This window comes from Astatotilapia calliptera, chromosome 23 (genome assembly GCF_964374335.1).
Source record: "Astatotilapia calliptera chromosome 23, fAstCal68.1, whole genome shotgun sequence".
NCBI lineage: Eukaryota > Metazoa > Chordata > Actinopteri > Cichliformes > Cichlidae > Astatotilapia > Astatotilapia calliptera.
The window spans coordinates 41,991,364-42,004,304 of NC_137443.1; the positions used below are offsets into that span (position 1 = coordinate 41,991,364).

General features: G+C 38.0%; 2 non-coding genes across 2 annotated transcripts; one reads left to right on the plus strand and one right to left on the minus strand.

Moving 5' to 3' along the window:
- Positions 1-282: 282 nt before the first annotated feature.
- LOC113017038 (5S ribosomal RNA) lies at positions 283-401 on the minus strand. The gene has a single exon (XR_003271369.2). It is a non-coding gene; the product is annotated as a 5S ribosomal RNA (ribosomal RNA).
- A 319-nt stretch (positions 402-720) lies between these two features.
- Positions 721-839, plus strand: LOC113017056 (5S ribosomal RNA). Its single transcript, XR_013905678.1, has one exon. It is a non-coding gene; the product is annotated as a 5S ribosomal RNA (ribosomal RNA).
- The last annotated feature ends 12,102 nt before the right edge of the window (positions 840-12,941 follow it).

Sequence of the window (12,941 nt, forward strand, 5' to 3'; positions counted from 1 at the left end):
CATCTTGTTGTTGTTTTTTCTCTCTTACTTGTCTCCATGTTATACTCTGCAGTAGTACTGTGATTTGTGCGTTTAATCTGTTATTGACAGTGAGGTGCTGCTCTAGGTTTTATAGTAGTTACTGTGAAAAGGAAATATTCCTTAAATATTCCTTGATTAGCATGTAGGAAATGATCATTGAGGCGCTTTTGTGCTTCAAGGAAAGCAGGAGGAAGCTAGAGACTACAGGAAGGAGTAGTGACAGTTTTAGCGCCCTCTGCAGTTTGTGTGTAGGAGTGCAAAAGCTTACAGCACCTGGTATTCCCAGGCGGTCTCCCATCCAAGTACTGACCAGGCCCGACCCTGCTTAGCTTCCGAGATCAGACGAGATCGGGCGTGTTCAGGGTGGTATGGCCGTAAGCGAGAGAAGAGCACAGAAACAGCCTTTTTAAACATGCTGTGATGACACATGCACACGTTTTCTCTTCTGTATAGAAGTTAAAGTCTCCAAACGACAAAAATGTTTGAATTACAAAACACACGGTTCTATAATAATCTAACATATGTTATTATGGAGATGTTACTGTGGGAAAAGTATTTCTGCAGCTCAGTGTTGAAGCTGCAGTTAACAACGAATAGCTGCATGCTTTCGCTGTAACATATAAAGCTTGGCACAATAATATATATCAAACTGTGAGACACTTGCCACTTATAAAATGCCCTTTATATAGCAAAGCTTTCGCTTACGGCCATACCACCCTGAACACGCCCGATCTCGTCTGATCTCGGAAGCTAAGCAGGGTCGGGCCTGGTCAGTACTTGGATGGGAGACCGCCTGGGAATACCAGGTGCTGTAAGCTTTTGCACTTACACACACAAACTGCAGAGGGCCCCGCTGCTGCTCATGTTTATGCTCACAGGAATGAAAAGTTAGATTTCTGGGTAATAAAATCTTTTTTCTATCTTTTTAACAGTAGAATATTATATTTCCATCTTGTCTTAAACAGTAATCAGATTAATGATGAGGTAAAATTAGAACAAGGAAAGACTAGGCCATGTATCTCACGTTTAAGCAAAATTGATGTTTTCTGAAAAATCTCACACAGATAAACATTTACAGGAAATTACTTTTCCTTCAAAACAAACATCAAAGAGTTTGTTGTTTTCTTTATTGATTGTACTTGAGTAGAAGCTATAATGGAAAATTTCTATTATTCTCATTTAAAGTGTTTAAGTTCTTAAAAGCATATGCTTAGTTCTGACACTATAATAGACTGTTCAGTGGAAGTTTCTAAACTAGATGAACTTATTTCAGCCCCAGTAGTTGAAGAAGACAACTCCCTATTGCATGAATAATATACCACTGAAATTTATAAAACAGCTTTCAAAAACAATTTTGAATTTATTTTGGATTTTCTCAAATGCACACAGTGCCAAAAGCATACACACAGTCAAATCTATTCATGTGAGGTGCTGAAGGTTCTGCACCTCATAACTCAACAAGCCCTATTAACTTCTCATTAGTGATCATAACTGACTACAAGTGTTAGTTTCTCTTCGCAGCGTAAAAAGGATTAGCTTAAAAGCACTTGTTGGATTTACCAATATTTAGAACAACCGAAAGTCCAATGAACTCACTGTAAACCATTTTAAGCCATTTTTATACACTTACAGATTTGGTTCAAACAATCGTTTGTAATTACAAGTTGTTTGGGTATGTTACCACTTTGCCAAGGACTGGAAGAAGACCAAAGAGTCCCCCTTGGATCAGAGGGAATTTGTGAACTGAGGATCCCAACCCCTTCTGGAAAGAAAGCTTTCTGGGCAGACTAGACTATGACTGAGCTATATGGCCACAATGACAACAGTATGTTTGATGTATCAAAGGTGATCCTTCGAAATCTGAGAACACGGTGCCAGATGTTAAGCCTGGTGGTGGAAGGATCATGCTCTGGGGCTGATTTGCTACCAGTGGCACTGATCACAAAATGGATGGAATAATGAAGGAGGAGGACTACTAAAGTGAGTTTACAACCCATAATTGCAACTGACCTTCAGAGATAGAAAACTTCTATATTCAATGTTATGTCAAATCCTCAACTTATTAGTAAAAGAAAACAAATTTCATTATATAATGTCAAGAGATGCATTCTAAGACACTTCTTCAGCTGAGAATCAGAGAGGAGAAACACACAGTTTTACTTGTTGCTTAGCAAGTGCAGGTCTGAGCTCTCGCACGAGAGTGAAGGTTCAGGGACTCGCAACTCTGAGACTGCCCTGGTCTTTATTTATACATCAGTGGGTGTTTGTTCCTTACATTGGAATGTGGAGGTGCATGTGTGTGTGTGTGTGTGTGTGTGTGTGTGTGTGTGTGTGTGTGTGTGTGTGTGTGTGTGTGTGTGTGTGTGTGTGTGTGTGTGTGTGTGTGTGTGTCAGAGTGTGACCCCATAAACGACTTCCCTTAACCTGCTGGTCTGGAAAATCCAACAGTTCATCTATAAGTAAAAAAGGCACTTAGACTCAAACTGACATAGCTACGTTTATCCTACCGTAAAACAATAAAAGAAGGTACAACCTTTCCCATGCTCCCAGGATGTGGGTGTGAATGCCAGAGCACTCTGGAATGCACACAAAGCCTTTGCAGACTATTAAGGATCGCACATCCTATCACTACCATATGCAAACTTATATTATTAAAAGGTTATACTGACAATTTTCTATTGACATATAATATGTTCTGATGACATTCAGTTGGATCTGATTTACACATCAGAGGCTTGGTCAAGTAAATGAACATGAAATATAGAGAAGAAAAAACTGCATGAGAAAATATTCAAAATGTGACTTTCCGTGAAGCCGTGCTGTCACACTGTGGTTAGACTGAGGGTTTGTCAACTGTCAGATGACAATGCATCACAGAATTTTTGCTAACCACTTTGTTCTTTTCATGACCACAACTCAACACCCTGCAACCTGGTAATGCACCGTGTGCCAAAACTGTGAACAACTGAATCTATTCTGAGAGCAGATGAAACTTCTACGAATGCAATAACTCTAGATGTTATCACGCTAACTACATATGTTATAATGCAATCTTTGTGTAATTTAAAACTCTGAAGTCAAGGTTATAAATGGCAGTTTTTGATTACTTTAGAGTTTATTTATATATTTCACTTTTACAAACTGCTTATCTTGCCTTGTTTGGTGTCTTTTTTTTTTTTTTAGCACAGCCGCAGCATATATTTGCCTCCACTCCAATAACTTCCCCTTTTCCTCAGCAACCAAATGCCACACTCTGGCATATAATTTTGTGAATGCCTGACATGCTGCATTTTTTCCCAATAGGAAGAGTCATGTTTTATTTCAAAGTTTTTTGGGTTTTTTTCTATCCTTAGATAAAACAGTTTTTATTATTTCTTCCTGCACTCAAGCTGCTGACAGTATTTGGGAAAATGCATGGGCTACATTATTTTTCACAACTCTGGTTTTACTTGATCCATCAGCACAATTTAAACACTTTTATGTAGTTTGAAGTCTGCACTTCTTACCCAAATTGAAACAAGACTCAGTAAATGTTCGAAGTAATCTTAACTTGATCATGTGATTTGGATGCTCCAGCTTGTCTGTAGACTCATGTTCCCCCTTTATTACTTCTAACAAACTTCACTGCAATTCACAAATTGTTTTACCAGCAAGTGAGCGCACCTCTATGAAATCATACATTTTGGCATTTTGCTGGTCTGGAGTATTCAGTTGTGTGTCATAATAACAATGTCATAATCTTCCCAGCAAATTCACCCCAGGGTCAAACTGTGCAGTGCTCAGCAAAAGCTCAAAAATCCAGGAGCTACATCTCCGACTCTACAGGCCTCAGTTAGCATGTTAAATGTTAAAGTCCATGACAGTACAATTAGAAAAGAGTTGAATAAGTGCAGCTTGTTTGGAAGGGTTACAAGGAGACAGTCTCTCCTCTCTAAAAAGAGCATGACGGCATGGCTGCAAATTTGTTAACAAAGTTGCAAAGAATACCAGCACAAACACCTCACACCAGCTGTCAACACGTGGTGAAGGGGTGATGATTTGAGCTTGTTTTGCAGCTACAGAACCTGGGCCCTTTGCAGTCATTGAGTTTTCCATGAACTCCCCTGTTTACCAAGTACTCTATAGTCAAAAATGTGTTTGGGTCACACAGCAGGGTAACGTTCCCAGAATGACTGAAAAAGACAAGATTCAAGGTGTTGCAATAACCCGGTCACAGTCCAGACCTCAACCCAAAATTCAGTGCAGGGAACTTAAGATAGCTGTACTTAAACAAATGTCACAAACTTCAATGATGTGAAGAAACAATGTAAAGAAGAGTGAGCCAAACGTCCTTGTGAAACACTGATAGTCATACTGAAACAATTTGGTGACGCTGTTGCTGCTAAAAGGTGGCTCTATAAATGACTGAATCCTGGAGTGTTATTAGTTTTTCAGAGTATGCTATAGATTCCTATGAAAACACTCTTTTTCACATGACTGTGTGTTTGTTTGTTTTCTTGTGACTGTGCTATGAGGATTAAGTTATGATTTTCTTAACAGTGCAGCGGAATTTGAATTAACCCCTTTCAGTTCACCTACTACACCAACATTACGGTAGATGATGCTCTCATCCACCTCTGACATCAATCCCTTGCCTGGAAATTGTTTGGAGCACTGTGAGAATCATGCCCTTTGATTTCTCACAGTGCTTTAACACCATTATACCGACAATCCTGAAGGACAGGCTGGGTTACACAGGTGTGGACCATCACCACATGGATCCTGGTGAGTCTTACCAACTAGTGATGTGTCGTTCGTGAACGAAACAGCTGTTAGGACCGGATCTTTGAAGTGAACGACGCGAGCCGGCTCCTTATTGGGAGCCATGTTTTTTTTTTTCTCTCACCCTCTCTCTCGCACTTTTTTCCACTTCGCTTCGCACCGTGAGCCTTGTGCTTTGCGCTAGGATGGGGGGGGGGTAGTTACACTCAGTAGCACAGGAACAGAGCGGGAGGGAGAGAAAGAGAGAAAGAGCCAGGGACAACAACGTCACATTAGAAAGGTATAGTAATCATCCACAACTATTTTCAGTTGCAGATGATAAAGGATTCAGAAAGTTTATTCATGCAGGTCCATATGACAGAGAATATGCATCTTCTTTTTGTTTTCATATTTGAATTTATATTTAAGTGTGTTGTGATTTGCAGTGTTTTGTGTTGTTTCACTTTAAAATTGTTTAAAAGGAAAAAGCTGAAAATTTAAGTAGTTAAAATTTGAAATGTAAATAGTTGGTTTTTGTATCATATGATTTATTTATTACATTTTATGTGGAGTGAATAAATAAAAGTATATTTACGGTGGCTCCTACAGACAAAGGACGTAAAAACTCCAAAACACGTACAAAACCCAACAGAAGTGCTCCAGGATGCTAGGCGCAGTGTTGAGCTTTTGTTACCTAGTGGCTACACAAGCCAGCAAGTACCAATGACCGGATTTGGTGTGTGGTAGTAACAGGTAAATGAGTGCTTGTGTATAAATACACACACAATATACACATGCTTTCAATTGTGTAATTTAAGTGATTTAGGTAGCTCTGTTTTGGAAGTTCAGTTAACGCTAGAAATGTGTTTTGGAGTTTGTACGTGTTTTGTCTCTAGGGGCCACCGTATATATTTATATATAAACATATATAAATAAAAATACTTTTTTTACATTAGTAATTCCTTTTGTGCATAATTAAAGCAACAAAACAACCTGAAGAGCCGGTTGGGAGCCGAAAGAGCCGGTTCTCTAAAAAGAGCCGGAAATCCCATCACTATTACCAACCACCCTCAATACACAAGTGCCCATAATTATGTGTCTGAATGGGAATTCTGCAGTATAGGTACGTCACGGGGAACTATCACAATATAAACAATAGACTTCTCCTAAACTTTTGATAAATGATTCCTGGAAAAGTTATTTGATCAGTCAGTAATTACTGGTAAATGGGGACCACGGGAAGTACAGAAGACTGACTGAGGACTTTGATGACTGGTGCCAGCAGCTCCGCCTCCAGATTAGCACTGGGAAAACCAAGAAGCTGGTAGGACAAACATTCTCCACCTAAGAAAAGTGAACAGGGAATAAACATTAAGATAGAGGACTCAGAAGCAGTGTGTTCATCTGACCAATAAACAGTAGCAGACACATCTCTACATCAACTGTTCAGAGGAGACTGTGTGAATCAGGCCTTTATGGCCAAATAGCTAAGAAAACACTACTAAGGAAGATCAACAAGCAGAAGAGATTTGTTTCGGCCAAGAAACACAAGAAATGGACATTAGACCGGTAGACATCCATGCTTTGGTCTGATGGGTCCAAATTTGAGATTTGATTCCACCTGCCATGTCTTTGACTGATACAAACAAGGTGAACTGATGGTCTCTACATGCATGGGTCCCACCATGAAGCATGGAGGGGGAGGTGTGATGGCGTGGGGGTGCTTTGCTGGTGACACTGTTTTGGATTTGTTCAAAACTGAAGGCACACCGAACCAGCATGGCTGCCACAGCATCCTGCAGCAACATGTCATCCTAACAAGTTTGCATTTAGTTGGACCACTGTCTTTTTTTTTTCAACAGGACAATGACCCCAAAGACACCGCCAGGCGGTGTAGGAGCTATCTGACCAAGAAGGAGAGTGATGGAGTGCTGTGGCAGATGGCCCGGCCTCCACAGTCACCTGACCTAAACCATATTGAGATGGTTTGGGATGAGATGGACCGCAGAGTGAAAGCAATAGAGTCAACAAGTGCTCAGCACCTCTGGAAACTCCATCAAGACTCTTGGAAAACCATTTCAGGTGGTGTGCAAAGCAATAATCACAACAAAGTGTGGCTGTTTTGAAGAATCTAACATATAACATGTTTTGAGTTATTTTTAACATTTTGGTTTGCTACATCATTCCATATATGTGTCATTCATAGTTCTGATACCTTCAGTGAGAATCTACAATGTAAATAATGAAAATGAAGCACAATTTTGTCTTAACCAGGTAATTTAAGGGTTAGCTCTGGGTCTTATGTCCTACAAAGGTGATTTGCTTTTTACTGGGGTATATTGCCATGGTAACTTGTGCTTTAGACCCAATCTGTCCCAGACTGGAGCCATATCTGAATTCTCTTTTTATATTCTGTCTTTACTCTTAAACCTTGCAGCTGACAGAAAAAAAACTAAATCATCAAGCCAGGTTAAGGTTCAAAGTTGTGGTTTAAAATCAACTAATTTTCACTGATTATTTTATTCACAGCATGTTTTAAGTGTAAAGTAGAGTCTTGCTGGGAAAATACATTTTTTTTTGCTATCAAATTAAAACTACTCAATGAAGCACAGGCTGCATCTGGAGACAAACTAAAGTGATTCCACGTCTCTTCTGTTAGTCTGTGAGAGAGTAAGCTTTAACATTTGAATGTGTCCAATCTGACGTTTCAGAGCTTTAATGTGTAGCAACTGCCTTATAAATAATTAACTCAATTTAATCTGTTTAATCCTCTCTATGTGCTAAATGTTTGTTTTAATGCAGTGTTAATCTTATTGTTTTAACAGTGCTGCATTTTACATTGTCTCTGATTGCAGCAGGCGGCACTCATCATGTTGTGTGGAAGAAGACTTCAGCTGAACAACAACACATGACATATTACACCAAAGTTAACAAAAACTAAGCCAAATGCGTTTTCGGCATTTAAAAAAAAATTAATTATTCTGATTGTTTACCTATTTTTTAGACACCTGCCTGCAAATATGCCTCTTTACCATTAAGCCAGGTGTGAATGACAACCTGCAGCTGCATGCTGTTGTGGTCATTGGTGTCACATTAGGTTCTGAACCACAAACAGAGACGTTTCTTAGAACTGGTGGGCTAGTGATGTAGGTGTTGATGTAAATGGCTGCTTAAGGCGGTGCTACAGCAATGTATAAAAACTGAAGCTCCCAGAGCCAAATGTTATTTGTTCTTCCATAACTGAGGTGAACTATAACCTGCTCAGGTAGAATTTAATAACAGCAAGTCTGAACTGCACTTGACTTGATCTCTGCTCATCTCCAGGCTTCACTTCTCGTTCGGTAAGAATTTGTTGGCTTTTGCATACTTCCAAGAAAGAAACTTACTCTCCTGCCACACTTATACTCACATTCAGACATGGGCTTCAAAACATGCTGGCATCATCTGGGTTCTGTGAGCATGCAAATCATGCATAAGCAATGTAATTACTGCATGTCGAGACAGATGCCTGTCTTCATTGATTCATGTACAAATCAAGTTGAACTTTAATTCCACTTTCAGGGCATTTGATTCACTGAAGTCATCTTCACCACCTGCTCTTCCAGATGACGGACTTGTGCCCGAACACCTGCAGTTAACCAACCAAACACTGATCAGTAAGGTAAAAAATAAGGCATATATCCTCATTTGGAAAATTGTGAATTCAATCTTGATAAATTTCTAATATAGTAATTACATTTAGCAAAAGTGTTGTCTATTTATGATCACATCTATTATAAATATCAGTGCTAACACAGCTGTGACATGTATGAAGATAATATTTTGTTGTGATAGCTAAGATACAGGTACTATTATTAACTGCAGTCAGCCATTTACCTATGTACGGTTCAATGTGTGGATGTAAGTAGAGAACTCTAAATGCCTTTAGGTCCACTTCATAAATTCATGCAGAAGCATGCTTCCGCTTTTCGGGGTGTTTCAGTTTCAAAATAGAAGTTTCGAGAGCTGCGAAAAATTACGTGATGGTCGTAAATCAGTGAAAAGTGGCTCTTAAAATGTAGGAAGCAAGAGAGAAGAGAAAAACGGAGTCGTGCTTTTGGTCTCAGTATGTAACTTTAAAGGGTCACCGAATATGTTTACATATTTTGTCTGGCCAAGAGATGGTCATAAAAAAAAAGTACTCACGTCTCTTGGTTTACAGATCTTAGGCCACTCCTCTTTACAGAAACTCTCTACATCCTTTAAGTTTCTTGACTGTGTGACTGTGAGGCCTGTCGACTGACTAAACCAATCTGTGACCTTATAGTCCTCCATTAGTACATACTCAGATCAGCTTGATCTGACTCACCTTGTTTTCCATTGCAATCAAGTACCACCTAATGTGCGTGGGGTCATTACAGCAAAGTGGCCAAATGTCTGTGATGTCGTTCATATGCGACACGAACACCACAACAAAGGAAGATGTTGCAGGGAACTGTAGACCTGAAGAAGGTCGATGATCTTGTATTGTCCCTGTAGACCTCAGTAAAAAGTCCTTTGAGTGCTCTTTGGTCTCGCCATGATGGTGCAGAAGTTGGAATGGAAGAAACTGATACTGTGGACAGGTGTTCACACAAAATAAACTGAGATCAGGAGAATCTGTAACTGATTAATTGTAATCCAATCTGTGTGCAAGAATTCTGGTTTGGTTATAGGGGATCAAATACTTAGTTCAATCAATAACATGCAAATCAATTAAAAACCTTCATGTAATGTTTTTTTCTCCTGGATTTTGGTTGTTCTGTCTTTCTCCATTAAAATCAAACTACCATAAATTTTAGAGACTGTTCATTTCTTTTTAAGGGAGCAAAATTACAAATTAAGCAGGAGATCAAATGATTATTTTGACCAGTGACAATATTTTTGCTGCTTTAAATTCTTATTCTGGAAAATGTTCCTGTATTTCTTTCTCCAGGAAACAATGAGGATCCTGTCTGCCTGTTTGCTGCTTGTGCTGCTCTTTGACACTGGATGCTCAAAACGAGCTAATCGCCTACTCAAATGGCCGCAGCAAGAAACCCGTTATGAAGAGTTTATACGAAAACATGTAGATGCTAATATGAGTGTGGAAAAATGTGATACAGAAATAAAAAAAAAGTGGATCTACGATGTTAACCATGGTTGTAAGTACACAAACACGTTCATCCTTAGTAATGACAAACAGGTCAAATCCATTTGTAATGGTAAAGGATCACCTTATAAGAATACTATCTTTACAAAGAGTAGAGCAAAGTTTAGTATTGTTATATGTAAACTAAATAATGGAGCCAAGAAAAGAAACTGTCAGTATAATGGGAGAGTTCTCAGTAACGTGAGTGTTGTAGTCCAATGTGAAGGAAGGTTACCTGTGCACTATGTAAAGAACATACAGACTTTTGAATCCAATAACGCAACTACAGGAAAAATTTCCATGGACTCTAATTCTGTACCCACAAATATAAATTTCTGAGATAACAAAAGAGGAACATTTAGCATCAGCTCTAACTAGAAGTGACTGGAAACATCTTCCATGTCATAAGTTTTTACTTGAGCCTGTCTTTTAAGTGCATACGTGTTTTGCAAGTGTTCAACTTGCATTTCCACTCATATTGTATGAAAAACAGTTAAACGATTTTTACTACAAATGCAGGTAGAAAAAAAACTATTAAATGTTACTGATAAGAAAAAAAACAAAGAAGTAAAATGTTGTTATTTGGTTCTTTTATCATCGATACTGATATATTAATAGCAATGACTTCAGAATACAGATGTACAGTTACGTATTAAAATGATGTGAAAGGTGATTTTGGTAACTCTGGGATCCTGCTTGCTTCTAATAAATGATTTATTGTCTGATCACAGAGTAAATGTGTAAAAAAAAAGTTCTTTGAACACTTCAAACATCAAGACTCACAAGTTGACATGTCTTTGCTCAGTGCCCTGTGTGTTTTTATATTTTATATGATTTTTTGTTGTATTGACAAATTGCAGTTTCAATGGTTCTTGTATAATTAGAATCCACTATGTACTTATTTTGTCCTCAATTACAATAAACAAACACAGCACAAAAAAGCAAACACAATAAAAACTATTTGCTGCTTCTGAACCATTTGTTCTAGTATTTTGTTGCTGACGAATAAAACTCAGGCTCAGGAGGTAGAGCGGGTCGTTTACAAATCAGGTTTTTTACAAAGGTTGCTGCTTCACCTCCTGGCTCCTCCACTCTGTATGTCAGAGTACTGTATGTTCTGCATTACAAGGCGCTCTAAAAATCCTTTAATTTTCTAAAAAATCAATAGTGTGCCTTATGTATGAATTCTGATTGTGGTTACTGACCTCAAACTGATTTTATGTGGTACACATTGCTCAAAAATCTGTCAAAAAATGTTGCACTACAACTTTGGTAAGCTACGACGTCGCACTGCTTGATGGATTTTCGGAGCATTCGGTTATAGTAGTCATGAGCCTCACAGAGTAATCTGGGTCCAAAACTCCGCTGCAGGTCCCAAAGTCAAACGAACACTGCAGCATCACTGAGAGTTAAAAACTGTCTAAATTCTTTCATCTTTAATAAAATCATCAGCGTTGCTGCTTTACCAGGTGTAACAATTAAGTTTAACATCCAGACATCCATGAAAACATAATTTATTAAATTTAATGGAGTTAGAAGTTAGCAGGAAGTTAGCTCGCTAGTTTCCATCTAAACATAAGCATGTTCTGACTGAGAGATTTCTGAAAAAATTCAAACGTACAGCTCTGCTATCACTTCCAACATAAACGAAGACAGAAAAAAAACAACAACAGTGACTCTTGGTACTGAAGTTGGGCTAGCTGGTATATAATGATGTGCTACCTGATTGCTAGTGACACAACTATGTTAGCATAACATAACCACAGTGAAGCTGGAGGATAAATGCTAACTTTTTTCCACTCCATAAAAAATAACGTGAGGGTTCCTGATGGTTAGGGACAAATGCAATCGCATTTGTCTAGATGCCAACCCGAGGCCTGGAGTTGCCTACCTCTGGACTAAAGTCAACTCACTTTGGTAATGTAAATATAATATGGCCAATATTATAGTTATTATATTAATCATTATTAGTTATTACAGCATTAAACTTGAACTCGGGGTCAAAGATTCAAGTTGCAGTTATTTATATTTCCTATCACCTTAAATCTTCACTCAAAGACAAGTATCTTTGACAGTGTATATATATAGATGTATTATATATATAAGAGACAAATATTGTTCTTTTAATATGTTGGCATTACTAAATTTGACTCAGTGCTTACATATATGTAAAAACAAAATGTACGAGCTGTGATAACTGTGTCTGATAGAATGAAGAGTAGACTGATATATAAAATATTCCTTTATTGGGTGAGAAAATCAGACCATGTCATAACTGCTTTAAGTCATACAGAATAGATATCAGAGCCTTAAACAGGCAGACTTCTGCTAAATGGGTCAAACTGGGCAGAAAGTATACAAACTAGAGATGGCACAATACTACTTTTTTATGTCTGATACCGATATCATAAATTTGGATATCTGCAGATACCGATATGAATCTGATATAGTGTGTTTTTTAATCAATAAAACTGTTTTTTTAATATCTTGCTGGTTTTTGTATAAGTTAATACTCAAGTTAAAAAAAAACAAAAAAACACTAAAGTTATTCTGTTATACCTGTATGCAAAAAATACACTGCACCCAAAATATTTCATAGTTCAACAATACTGATCAATCTAATAAACTTAAAACTACTCCATCCTCCCTATTCTGGTATTTTAAAGAGTAAGCAACCTAACTAATAGGGTTCTAAAACTCCCAGCAAACCCCCCCCCCTCCCCCCCCCCCCCCCAAAAAAAAAAACCAGGGAATCACCCTCCACTTCATGATGCTTAATCGACGTAATCAACTTTGATTTGATGCAGTGTGAAATAAAATGCACAGAAATCAATTCTTTTTCCACAATAATTAAATAGATTCAACATCTTTCTTCAACAGAATTGCAGACTGCACAGATGGTTCCAAAAGGAAAAAGTACTACAGCTTACTAGGGTATATTAGACTTAATAGTTACTATATACAGTAATGGACTTCTATACATTTCACATCAGATTATTTATTAAAAGCGAGACATTTTAAATAAAAGAAA